The 13589-nt window shown below is 47.2% G+C and overlaps 1 pseudogene; it reads right to left on the reverse strand.

Annotated features, from left to right (window-relative positions):
• Positions 1-2313: 2313 nt before the first annotated feature.
• Positions 2314-3660, reverse strand: LOC147459878 (uncharacterized; annotated as a pseudogene).
• Between the last annotated feature and the right edge of the window lie 9929 nt (positions 3661-13589).

Below are 13589 nucleotides of genomic sequence, written 5' to 3' on the forward strand. Positions count from 1 at the left end.
TGAGATCTTTCTTCAGCTCTGGGTCATTGGGAATGTAGATTTTTCCATGCGCATAGAAGAGGTTATCTCTGACTTCAAAGAGACCCACTGCTGCTCTACCAGAGATGTGGTCGTGGAGCATGCGGAGGACAGCCGGATCAACTTTCTGAGCGTCGAGGATGCGTTGGCGTAGCGTGCTGGTTGCTGAGGAGATAGCATTGAGAGTAGGCATTCGGCTGAGTGCATCGGGCATGACATTTGTGGAGCCCGGTTTGTGGATGATCTCGATGTCATATTCTGCCAGTGTATCTTGCCACCTGGCTTGCTTGGGGGTGAGTTTTGGTTGGGTCTGGAAGTACTTGAGTGAGATATTATCTGTGTAGACCTTTGTGTGCTTGTCTTGGACATAGTGTCGCCACTTTCGGAGGCAGTGGACGACAGCGAGCATTTTCTTCTCATGTGTAGTCCATCTTGTCTCTACATCTGTGAACTTGTGAGATTCGTAGGCGACGGGTTGCTGTTCTTGCATGAGGACTCCGCCAATGGCACCATCTGATGCATCTGTATGTACTTCAAATGATTTGGTGAAGTCGGGCAATCGGAGGACAGGGGTACTGCACATGGAAATCTTCAGGTTCTCAAAAGCTTCTTCTTCTCTGGGTGTCCACTGAAAAGGTTTGTGGCCTTTTGTGATCTCTGTAAGTGGGGCTGCAATCTTGCTGAAGTCACGGATGAATCGGCGGGTGTATTGGCAGAAACCCACAAATTCTCGGACTTCTTTGATGGATGTTGGTGGAGCCCACTTGATGACAGCGTCAACTTTCTTAGGGTCCACCATAATGCCTTCGGATGTGACGATGAAGCCCAAGAACTCGATTTTCTGCACAGCAAACTCACACTTCTCCAGCTTGGCATAGAGTTGGTGTTCGCGGAGGCATTGGAGTACTGCTGCCACATGCTTCTGGTGCTCTTCTAAGGTCTTGCTGTAAATCAGAAGGTCATCGATGTATGTGATGAGGAAATCATCTATCATGTCCCGGAAACTGTCATGTATGATTCTGCAGAACGTGCCAGGACCGCCAGTGAGACCAAAACCCAGGACAAGCCATTCCCAGGAGCCGTAGCGTGTGCGGAAGGCGGTCTTCGCAATGTCTTTGAGGGTGATGCGGACTTGATGATAGCCTGAGCGGAGATCGATGCGCGTGAAATACTTGGCACCCTGTAATCTGTCCAGGAGGTCTTCATGAGCGGGACTGGGTACTTGTTTTTTATAGTTATTTTGTTTAGGGCCCGATAATCCACACATAGCCGCATCGAGCCATCTTTCTTCTTGACGAACAACACTGGGGCCCCAAAAGGAGAGCTGCTTGGACGGATGAAACCTTGATCCTCCAATTCCTGTAATTGCTTCTTGAGCTCTTTGAGCTCGGTGTCGTTCATGCGGTAGGGGGCCTTCGCCGGGGGTGTGCTACCTGGGATGAGGTCAATTTCATGTTGAATTTGACGGGGAGGGGGTAGGCCGGGGGGGAGTTCTGGAGGCATGACATCCTTGTACTTTTGAAGGATGGGGGTCAGCGAGGGGTCACCCACTTTGGCCTGCTCGATGCTGATGGAGTTGAGCCTTGCTGTGGGCTGCTCCTTTGCCTGCATGATGCAGAGGTGAACCTGAGCTCCTTTCTTGAGGGCCCGCTCTGCTTGCTTTGCACTCATGAGATTGAGTCTGGGGGATGAGTGTTCTGAAACTTTTTGTTTGCCTTTCATCGCTGCTAACTGAGCCGGGTCTTGGCGGTTGATGGGAGACGAGTTGGTTTGCAGATGCGCCTGGCGGGTGAAAGCTTGACTTGTTGTGAGTCTGGCGCCTTGTACTGTCACTGCTTTGCCCTGATTATTTAGCAGTAATTGGTCCACCTTCATGCCTAGTAGTCCTCGACGCCTGCCAGCATGCAATTTGCTTCTGTCAGGCCTACACCTAGTGCCCTCACGAGCTCTGGTCATCGCCCTCTTGTACTATCCAAGTTGCAATGGTGAAGACCACATTGTCGGCCCCTAATCCAATTGGACACAAATCCTCCTACCCCCTTGCTTAGCTTATTACAGGTGCCATTTCAGCCCCCCAACATCCAACAAAAGACCTAAGTCCACCCGGCTGCAAACAAATGAGAGAGAGTGAGAGAGATAGAGAGAGAGCAACTCGATCTCATGAAAACAAATCAGAGAGTGTCTACCGGTTGCACACACACACACACACACACACACACACACACACACACACACACACAGTACACATGATCTCATGTAGTTATGAACATGGCAGTCCTTCTCCCCTTCTTTCGCTCACGCCCGGCATTTTGTCCTTTCTTCATGCAAGGCATTTAATGTGCTTTGGACATGTGTACCACCTCTTGAAGCAATCCCCGCACAACTTTCTACATCATTATCAACTACCTTGGTCACTAAACTAGATGCCTTTTGATTCTTTAGCTTGTTACGAGCTCGATTGTACACTTCCACAAATTCTTGTCCGACACTTTTAGAGGGTTTACCAGGTTCAACAAACGTTTCCCATGGGAAAGTAGCCACGTTTGAGGCACTGGGAGAAGCCTCAACTTTTGATGACCTTTCACAACAATCTATTGTTGGCTTTGAAGTGACCTTTCACAACAGTCTATTGTTGACACCATCAAGTTTAGTGGTTTCTAAGCCAGTTTGGTTTTCCAACATAGATGTTTCCAATATTGTTACGGTCATCCCATGAGAATCTTGGCTTCCACATTGTTTTGGGGGATTTAATGCAGAAATAGGTGTTGCTTGTGTCATTCCAAATTTTCCATTTATAGTGACGTCTGTTGCTTGTGTCAATCCAAATTTCCCATTCATAGTGAGCTCTTCCTCAATTCCATGATCCAAAGCATTCTGGGCTTGATCCAAAGCAATCTGGGCTGGGCGTTACTTCTTCGAATGAGGAACTTTAAGTATATTTACTGTCAGCAAGGTGTCCTTGCTATTTGAAGCGGTAGTCCTTGGCGCCATTGCAAACATGCCACCATCTCTAGCTGAAGAGGAAAGTTTGCATGTTGGTGATGAAGAAATCTCTTGAGAAATGTAACCAAGATACCTAGGAGGAAATCCACACTTTCCATGCACATGTGGTAGTGGGGGCCTTCCCAAAAAATTGCTTCCCTCTACCTGTGCTCCACGTGCAACTGGGATTCTGCCTTCCACGGGCCGACTAGAAGTTTTCAAACCCCCAGAAGTATGCCTAGAATTTGTCACTGACATTGTTGGTCTCTCAAATGTGGCACCTTGGATCCGCTCAAAACCTGTGCTATTAAGTAATACGTGCGAAGAGATTACCCTCCCTCTCCTGTGTCCACACAAACTTTGTTCCTTCTCAATGGCATTGATTTCTTGCTCTTTTGATATCATATGGCACTTCCTCTTAGTGAAGATGACTTCTCTTCATTGAAACCCTCTGGTTCATCTCGAGGCTTAAGCCTCCTAATCCACAAAGAAGCAAGTGCCATGTCACCAGCTCTATTACCTGAAATGAGGATTTGATAAGGTGCAAGAGCAACCTATGATGTAAAGCTCGATGCAGTCTGCAGGTGAAGGCATTATAGAACTCTCAATGTCAATGTCATCTTGCAACTTATCTCCATCATACCATGTTGTTATCATCATCTCCTCAGATACAGTAGAGATGAGTGTTAAACATCTGCGTAGTTTTTACATCATACCATCATCAATGGCATAGTCGATCCACAACATGTCTGACGCATCTACCTACAACATTGTGTTGATTTTTAGAGTGTAGGGAATAGTTCCTTCCTAGGACTTGATTGATTCCTAATTCGATAGCTTTTGTCTGTGTGCATCGCCATTCGCATTGAGAAGGGCATTCGATGATTAAAAACAAAAGAACAACAAAAATGAAAAATGGAGGGAGGGTCTCTCTCTCTCTCTCTCTCTCTCTCTCTCTCTCTCTCTCTCTCTCTCCAACTTTGCTTGATGCGTCTCTCCTCACTCACCACGTTGCAAGAGTCACGACTTCTCTCTGTCCTCCTCTTTCCCTATGTCCAATCGTCCCCTTTTTTGTCCAACACCCTGGTAGATTTTATGTAATAGGCCCTAAACAACATACTACTAGTAATTAATAATTACTAGCTCATACTCACAGAGAAATTGTCTCCTATTTGCTACATTCACCCCTTTTAGCGAGCATCTTTTGAGATCCCATCTGCTCTCAACCCTCCACTCAAAAAGTTGAAGCCAAGGCAGTGTTCAATCACGGGTAGCTAGTTAGATGAATATTACAAAATCTGGACTAGCCACTACCCCGTGCTGCTGGACACACTATTTTGCATGCCCCAAAGAAAAAAGCCAGGCCAAGCCCAACTCCTCTTGTTTCCTCTCATCCTCCACCTATTGCAGTTTCCTTAGGCCACACGTGTGCCTCTAACCAACTGCCTTTGGCCATGGAAATCTATCTCATTGTACTCTACTAAGAGACGATCACTGCCAAGGCTAAACTCCTTCCTTGCAGGATCTCCTTCCCTGCAAGACCCACAATGCGACCAATACTCTCTACCCCCATGGGAGTTATCGTTGCAATGTGCTAATCATGGAGAGGAAAACTATGCAGGAACTTAAATATGCATCCAAGATTCCAACTTGTTGGTGCTTACTTGCCAAAATAAGTGCATGGTAATGAGCACTCCTGCTGCTAAAAGCTTCGGTGGTTGTAAAAAATTTAAGAAACAATATTTGGTTGAACAAGCTATCAAATATCTTTATATCATACATGATTTGTTATTTGGCTTTCAAGCCATCGCTTGGTTAATATGATGTACTCATGTAGGAACTTGCAAAACTCATTGCCATTGTCTCTTGACTAGTATTTCCATAAACTCCAAAAAAGAACATTAAAACGAGATGATTTTTCTCATAGGCCTTGATTCATCCAAACATCAACCATTGTGTTGCTTTATCATCTTATGAGGCCTTGGTTTGATGGTCCACCAAGGATAGCTTTTGTGAAAAAGAAACCTTAAGCTCAATGAAATTTGCTCGTTAAAGCTAACTTAGATTGATGTGCCCTTTTCATTCGCAGGCCTCGTGATTTTATCACTTGTTTTTATCGAGTTTACTTTTTTGCATTTGTGTTTGTTTCGCCTTGGATGCCAACAAAACCTATGTGCCCGTTGTCGTGCAGCTCCGCTGCCATGTAGAGAAAAAGAGCAGAGAAATGTAAGCTAAGATTCTTTGAAGCCTAAACATTAAGTGGTCAGTGATCATGGCTTGTTAACAGGCCAATTTTAATGATTAATGTATGTTATATGCGGCTTAAAAGGGCCAACGGATGCCTTAATGATGCCAAAAATGATTATGCTTGAAGTGAGTGCAGATGGAAGATTATGATCTAGAACTATAGTGCTTGATGTGCTCTACCGGCCTGTGTTTACGGCTCGTCGATTGGAGCTACGGTAAAAAAGTTATGGCAATTTGAAGATTAAGTTGATTGCAGATCTGTACCGGATTGGGCAACTGCAGTTGAGGTGACAGAGATGAAATGAATGCACGGGCCTGAAGTACTCACTTTGTGGAGCGCGTCGGTCTTTTCAGATCAGTGATCGAAGTTGCGGTCGCCAAGATATTAGCCGTTAAAGATTCTTCGGGGGGCGGTTCCGCGCCAGTCCGGTCCACTTGGTCGGAATGCCATCTCAGAATTTTGGCCTCCTCAACACAGTTTGTATGCATTCTATGAACTTTGAGAAGTCTACAGCTTGGCAGGCAGAGTCCGGTGTCTCAGTTGCGGGTCAGTTGCGGGTAAAACTGAGCTGGATAATTTTGGCATTATCTGAGAAGCTGATACAAGTAATAAATAACCAAGTGCAAAGGAAATTTCTTTTACCAGATGCAATCACTTATACTTCCATCTTGAAGGTTGTGTCGTGGAAAATGGCAGCAAAATTCATGATGATAATATCACTCAAGGACTGCTAAAAATGAAACCTGTACTTGGTCGATATGCATGTTAAACGCGGTGCCATTACGAAAGCACAAAAAGCTTTTGAAGAGCCTATGGTCCGAAATGTCATCTCACATGGAGCAATTGCTCGCGTAGCCTTAGCTGATATGTATGCCAAATGTGGTGCCCTTCATACCCTAAGGGCTGCCCACTAACAAAGGCCGGCCGCCCAAAGCCAGTAAAATGGCCACCCTTTTTGTAAGGCATGTGTGAACAAAGAAAAGAAAAATGAAGCAGGGCGAAGAGAAAGCAGGCAGCGAGCAGAACGGTGCAGGAGAAGAGTGACTCGCAGGGGCCAGCACGATCCTCGGATGAGCTCGACGAAGAGACGGGTTCTCGTTAGCAGGTCAAGGCGCCTCTTTTCGGCATGACTCCCGGCGGGTTTAGGCACTGTCGAATTCCGAGCTTGCCATGTCATAGAGGCGGTTTTTTTTACACCTCCCTAGCAACGACGGCGCCGTCGTTGCTAAGGGAGGGAGGGAATTATAAGGAGGGTTTTCTTTTTGCATGAGGGGATTACAGGGTAAGCAAAGCAATGAAGAGGAGGAGAGAAGGCGGAAGCGAGGAGGAAAAGCTTCTGTCTCTCTCTCGCTCTCATCCTTGGCTACTAGCAAACAAGAAAAGCCTCTCTCTCTCTCTCTCTCTCTCTCTCTCTCTCTCTCTCTCTCTCTCTCTCTCTCTCTCTCGGCCATGATCAAGAGAGGGCATGCAACATCTTGAGAAGCAAAGGAAGGGAGAAGAGGACAGGAGAATGAAGTTGAACGAGGTCATAACATGGGGGGGGGGGGGGGGGGGGGGGGGGGGGGGGGGGGGGAGCGAAGCAAATAAGGGCATGCATAAGGAGGGGACAGTTAACGAAGGAAGAACGAAGGAAAGAAAGGAAGTAGCAGCTCTCGCCCTTGATCTCCATCGAAGCTAAGCAAAAGCTCTCTCCCTTGCTCTTCAATCGAAGCCAAGCCAAGGGCTTTCTCTCTCATCAATCGAAACCAAGCCAAGAAGGTAAGCTTTTTCTCTCTCTCTCGATCTCCAATCCAATCAAGCAAGAAAAGAGATGCTTGTCGAGGTTAAATCGTGCAAGCAAAGCGTGCAGTGATTAAAGCAAATCAAGGACAAAGAAGCAAGGCGGGACAAGCAAACCAAGGGAAGTCAAAACTCGCTCTCGAGTAAGCAAGGAGAGAGGATAAACTCTCTCTACTGTATTTGGAAGATACAAGGGTATCAAGCAGGGGATTTTGTCGGATACTTACCTCCTAATCAGCTTATAAAGACTCTAATGGCGAGCATAAGTGGAATATTTTACAGTCTTGATCTAATTTGAGAGCATTAAACTCTCCTAACTCCATCAGTGCCGTTAACGACAACCATTTGTAATCGAATTCCACTTCGGCTAATCATTAGCAGTTTAAACCATTTCGATTGTCGAGTTTTAAGTATTTAAAGTGTTCACAGGATTTGTTGCCTTGTGATGTGCGTCTTGTCTCTCTTATTTCCCACAGCAAGCAGACCAGTGCTGACCCGGCTCATGTAGCAAACCCATATCCCTCGACATATCTGCTGAACCCGACGGGAAACGAGCCGGGGTGGGAGGTTAAGATGGAGAAGCCAGAACAGTTAAAGCAGTTTCTTGAAGATTTCAGTGCCAATGGATTTGATAAGAATCTGACAGTTTTGCAGATTTGCCAAAAATGATGGAATTAGTTCAGGGATGTCTGCAAGAAGCAAAAGCCATGCAGATAAAAAAGCAGACTGATGATGCTGTAGAGCTAGCACTTGATGCTGTTCGGGAGCACTATTATAATTTTCAGGGATATGATCCAGAAGGTTTTATTGCATGTTACGAAGCTTAGATGAAGAGCCGAAATGTTCCAGAAGATCAGATGATTGCAGCTTTTGAGGAGGTTGTAAACTCGGATTTTAAAAAGCAGGTTCAAGAACTGGCAGAAGAATATCCCACACGGTGGGAGTATTTTGCAGAGGAATTTATTTACGAAATCTCAAGGATTTTAGATCGGGACATAAAGGAGATTACTGAATGAAATAAGGTTGTCTTCAGTAAAGGTGAAGGGGATCAGATGCAGATCCTCAACTATGATGAATTCTTGGAGCATATTTTTGCAAGAAGTAAAGCCAAAGAAAATGTTGAGCTGGCCAGAGAATGTTAATGAACCTATGATTGCTACTAACAATATGCTTGCAGATGATGCTATCACTGAAGAGGATGCTATAATCGATGAATTTCTGTCTAGATCTGAAGGAGATGTTTATGAAAGTATAGAAGAGCTTTCTGATGCATAAACCTCTTCAGAGGGGGTGCCAGATGAGCCTTTACAGCTCTATAATGTATATTCTAAGTAACATGGATGCAGATGAGGAATCAGAGGATGACATGGATGACTATGAAGACTACCTAGATCATGCTGATTGTGAACAAGTTATCGACAGGGATTTTACATCTATGCTTGTACATGGGCTGCATGAGGAGATAACTCCTACAGTTTTAATTAATGTTGAGACTTCCAAGGGTGATTTTCCTGAGGATGTTATGGATGAAGATCTACATGATAAAGCTGTTTTTCATGAACAAGCTGAAATCCCAACAGGTGAAAATTTGTCTGATGATACAGGTCGAGAAACTCCCAAGGTTTTTTCTGATGGCAATGAAGCTAGAGGGGGTGATGATGCTAAATCATCCTTGATACTGCAAAAGGTGCACATGGTTTTTCATTTCCTTGGGCAATGTGCCAAATGTAGCAGGATTTGGATGCTATTCCTATTGATGCTTATGTCAGTGATGTCTTGGCTGCCAGTAAAAGGGAGTCAGGTTTCTTTAATTCTTTCTGGTAAGGAGCTTAAGTTGCCAACAGTTTACAGTATGTGGGTGCTACACTATGCTTCAGGTGAAGCTCTAGTATATTGCAGAGCCCATCAATGCTATGTGATCTCAATGGTGTTTGATCTAGGAGATTCTAAGGATATTCATAAGCAGATTCAATATGGATGGATGTTGTTAAGTATGCATAGTAATTGCATGCTATTTGAACTAGGGGTAGCATATCTGCACCAGGAATGCTTGATGTTGATTGATACAGGAAATGTATGCTCATGTGGATATTATGCTGCACCAATGTGTGGGAAATTCCTTATTACTCCATTTGATCCTGGAGGTTACTAAAGTGCAAGTTGCAGATGTAGAGGATACCGGATGCCTGATGTAGCAGGCTGCATGATGCAAGGTTTTGTTTTCTAGATTATGCTAAGTTAGAAGAGTGTTTGGTTATGCATTCAATAAGGTAACATGGCTGGCTTCCAGCTAACTTCTTTGGACACTTAATGAAGTATCTTCACATCTTTTGAGTTGGTTCTACTAACAGAACTTGAAGTAAAGGACTTGACGGCCATTCCGTGTGCAGACAGATTAAGGTATACTTGAGCTTGACAAGGTTCCTTAAGAGAGAACTTAATGGTTAAGCTGTGTGCATCATTAAGTGGAGCACTTGAGTCTGGCGGGGTTCACTAAGCAAGTTATCCATGATTGAATGCTTTGAAGATACGACAGATACAGTTCAGAGATTTTTGATGGACAACTACTTACTGATTAAGTTAGAACATTGATAATAGGGTATAAGCCTTATTTCATTTTTCATATGTTTACCAGTACTATGAGTGTGATGATGGTAAGGAGCTTAAGGTACCTGTAGCAGATGCAGATTGAAGTGCTATTGGCACAGACCGGAGGTTGTGCAGGTTCAGAGGGGGTGGATGTCGTGCAGCTCCGCTGCCATGTAGAGAAAAAGAGCAGAGAAATGTAAGTTAAGATTCTTTGAAGCCTAAACATTAAGTGGTCAGTGATCATGGCTTGTTAACAGGACAAGTTTAATGATTAATGTATGTCAGATGCGGCTTAAAAGGGCCAACGGATGTCTTAATGATGCCAAAAATTATTATGCTTGAAGTGAGTACAGATGGAAGATTATGATCTAGAAATGTAGTGCTTGATGTGCTCTACCGGCATGTCTTTACAGCTCGTCGATTGGAGCTACGATAAAAAAGTTATGGCAGTTTGAAGATTAAGTTGATTGCAGATCCGTACCGGATTGGGCAACTGCAGTTGAGGTGACAGAGATGAAATGAATGCACGGGCCTGAAGTACTCACTTTGTGGAGCGCGTCGGTCTTTTCAGATCAGTGATCGAAGTTGCGGTCGCCAAGATATTAGCCGTTAAAGATTCATCGGGGGTCGGTTCCGCGCCAGTCCGGTCCACTTGGTCGGAATGCCATCTCAGAATTTTGGCCTCCTCAACACAGTTTGTATGCATTCTATGCAGTTTGAGAGGTCTACGGCTTGGCAGGCAGAGTCCGGTGTCAGTTGCGGGTAAAACTGAGCTGGATAATTTTGGCATTATCTGAGAAGCTGATACAAGTAATAAATAACCAAGTGCAAAGGAAATGTATTTTACCAGATGCAATCACTTATACTTCCATCTTGAAGGCTGTGTCGTGGAAAATGGCAGCAAAATTCATGATGATAATATCACTCAAGGACTGCTAAAAATGAAACCTGTACTTGGTCGATATGCATGTTAAACGCGGTGCCATTACGAAAGCACAAAAAGCTTTTGAAGAGCCTATGGTCCGAAATGTCATCTCACATGGAGCAATTGCTCGCGTAGCCTTAGCTGATATGTATGCCAAATGTGGTGCCCTTCATACCCTAAGGGCTGCCCACTAACAAAGCCTGGCCGCCCACTAACAAACCCCGGCCGCCCAAAGCCAGTAAAATGGCCACCCTTTTTGTAAGGCATGTGTGAACAAAGAAAAGAAAAATGAAGCATGGTGAAGAGAAAGCAGGCAGCGAGCAGAACGGCGCAGGAGAAGAGTGACTCGCAGGGGCCAGCACGATGCTCGGATGAGCTGGGCGAAGAGACGGGTTCTCGTTAGCAGGCCAAGGCGCCTCTTTTCGGCGTGACTCCCGGCGGGTTTCGCGCTGTCAAATTCCAAGCGTGCCACGTCATAGAGGCGGTTTTTTTAACGCCTCCCTAGCAATGATGGCGCCGTCGTTGCTAATGGAGGGAGGTATAAGGGGTATGAGCCTCCCAAAGACCGGCCACGGGAGGGGACCCCCCACCTAGACACGGTAGCTTCACTCCACGCACTCGCGCACCGTGGGGACTCCACGCAAGGTTCCCCGGGGCACGCTATGACCCGCCGGCGGTGCGACGGAGCCTGAGGCTACGTGGGGCTAGGGACCCGGAACGCAAGACGCGCGAAGACCCGCGAAACGCAAATAGCCGTCGACCCATGGAACGCAACCACGCCCGAGCCGGTCCCCGAGAAGGCAACTTGACCCGAGCCGGTCCCGTCCGAGCCGGGCCCTCCTGAGCCGGTGCCGTCCGCGCCAGAAGTCCCCTCCGTCGCGCGCGGGTATAAATCCCCGCCGGGCCCCCTCCCCGACGCGCCCAGAAATTGGGGCGTCACACTTGGTATCAGAGCTCCAGAAACGAGCTCCTGGAAACGAGCCGAAGACCGACGTGCCCGACGCGCACGATCCTCACGACGACTCCAACTGCAATGGCCCGGGTCGTCAAAATCTTGGTGAAGAGAGCTCCAGAAAGCAACCACACGCCCTCCGTCCCGTGACGCGTTCCCTGAACACCGGGCCGTCACCCGTGACCCGCGCCGGCCCCGACCCGAGCCGGGCACCTCCATGAGAAAAAGGAAAGATGCGAGCTAGACAGGGCTCTTTATAACAAAAACAGAGAAACTCCAAAAAACGCGACGAACCAAGCCAACGGTGTTCGTCGCGCCCCGGCCACCTAGGTGGCCCATGCTGAGCTGAAGACCCATTCAAGTCTACAAAGAGACCATAGGGCCCCGAGCTATGCCCTCCAAATGACGTCCAAACAGGGACCAACCCGCAAGTGCTGCATTGCGACGGAACGCTCTTTCAGATTCGGCTTTCAAGAAGCCTCCGCGCGGGCCAACGCAGCAGGTGGCTCCGCGCACATCGGGTTACCTATTCGGGGAACGCTCAAGTATGGGGAATTCTACTTGGGTGTTCAAAGCATACTTTTTCAGCCTTCTGCCAAAACCCCAAAAATACTCACTCACTTTATTTTCAAAAGTACAAAAACAAAGCATGCCTACTTACTTGCATTTTGGGAACAGTTTTGATCACTTGCACTTATATGCACCCCTTTGTCCCCACGGCCTCATGCATAGCCGAGCACTCTTTTCCCACGTTCGACGCAGTCGTCGAACTCTCTTCAAACGGGGGTGTATATAAGGGGTATGAGCCTCCCGAAGACCGGCCACGGGAGGGGACCCCCCACCTAGACACGGTAGCCTCACTCCACGCACTCGCGCACCGTGGGGACTCCACGCAAGGTTCCCCGGGGCACGCTATGACCCGCCGGCGGTGCGACGGAGCCTGAGGCTACGTGGGGCTAGGGACCCGGAACGCAAGACCCGCGAAGACCCGCGAAACGCAAACGGCCGTCGACCCATGGAACGCAACCACGCCCGAGCCGGTCCCGTCCGAGCCGGACCCCCGAGAAGGCAACTTGACCCGAGCCGGTCCCGTCCGAGCCGGGCCCTTCTGAGCCAGTGCCGTCCGCGCCAGAAGTCCCCTCCGCCGCGCGCGGGTATAAATCCCCGCCGGGCCCCCTCCCCGACGCGCCCAGAAACTGGGGCGTCACAGGAGGGAATTATAAGGAGGGTTTTCTTTTTGCATGAGGGGATTACAGGGTAAGCAAAGCAACGAAGAGGAGGAGAGAAGGCGGAAGCGAGGAGGAAAAGCCTCTCTCTCTCACTCTCTCTCGCTCTCATCCTTGGCTACTAGCAAACAAGAAAAGCCGCTCTCTCTCTCTCGGCCATCATCAAGAGAGGGCATGCAACATCTTGAGAAGCAAAGGAAGGGAGAAGAGGACAGGAGAATGAAGTTGAACGAGGGCATAACACGGGGGGGGGGGGAAGCGAAGCAAATAAGGGCATGCATAAGGAGGGGACAGTTAACGAAGGAAGAACGAAGGAAAGAAAGGAAGTAGGAGCTCTCGCCCTTGATCTCCATCAAAGCTAAGCAAAAGCTCTCTCCCTTGCTCTTCAATCGAAGCCAAGCCAAGGGCTTTCTCTCTCATCAATCGAAACCAAGCCAAGAAGGCGAGCTCTCTCTCTCGTCAATCGAAACCAAGCCAAGAAGGCGAGCTTTTTCTCTCTCTCGATCTCCAATCCAATCAAGCAAGAAAAGAGATGCTTGTTGAGGTTAAATCGTGCAAGCAAAGCGTGCAGTGATTAAAGCAAATCAAGGACAAAGAAGCAAGGCGGGACAAGCAAACCAAGGGAAGTCAAAACTCGCTCTCGAGTAAGCAAGGAGAGAGGATAAACTCTCTCTACTGTATTTGGAAGATACAAGGGTATCGAGCAGGGGATTTTGTCGGATACTTACCTCCTTATCAGCTTATAAAGACTCTAATGGCGAGCATAAGTGGAATATTTTACAGTCTTGATCTAATTTGAGAGCATTAAACTCTCCTAACTCCATCAGTGCCGTTAACGGAAACCATTTGTAATCGAATTCCACTTCGGCT

Source organism: Adiantum capillus-veneris, chromosome 4 (genome assembly GCF_014529385.1).
Source record: "Adiantum capillus-veneris isolate H3 chromosome 4, ASM1452938v2, whole genome shotgun sequence".
Classification (NCBI taxonomy): Eukaryota; Viridiplantae; Streptophyta; class Polypodiopsida; order Polypodiales; family Pteridaceae; genus Adiantum; species Adiantum capillus-veneris.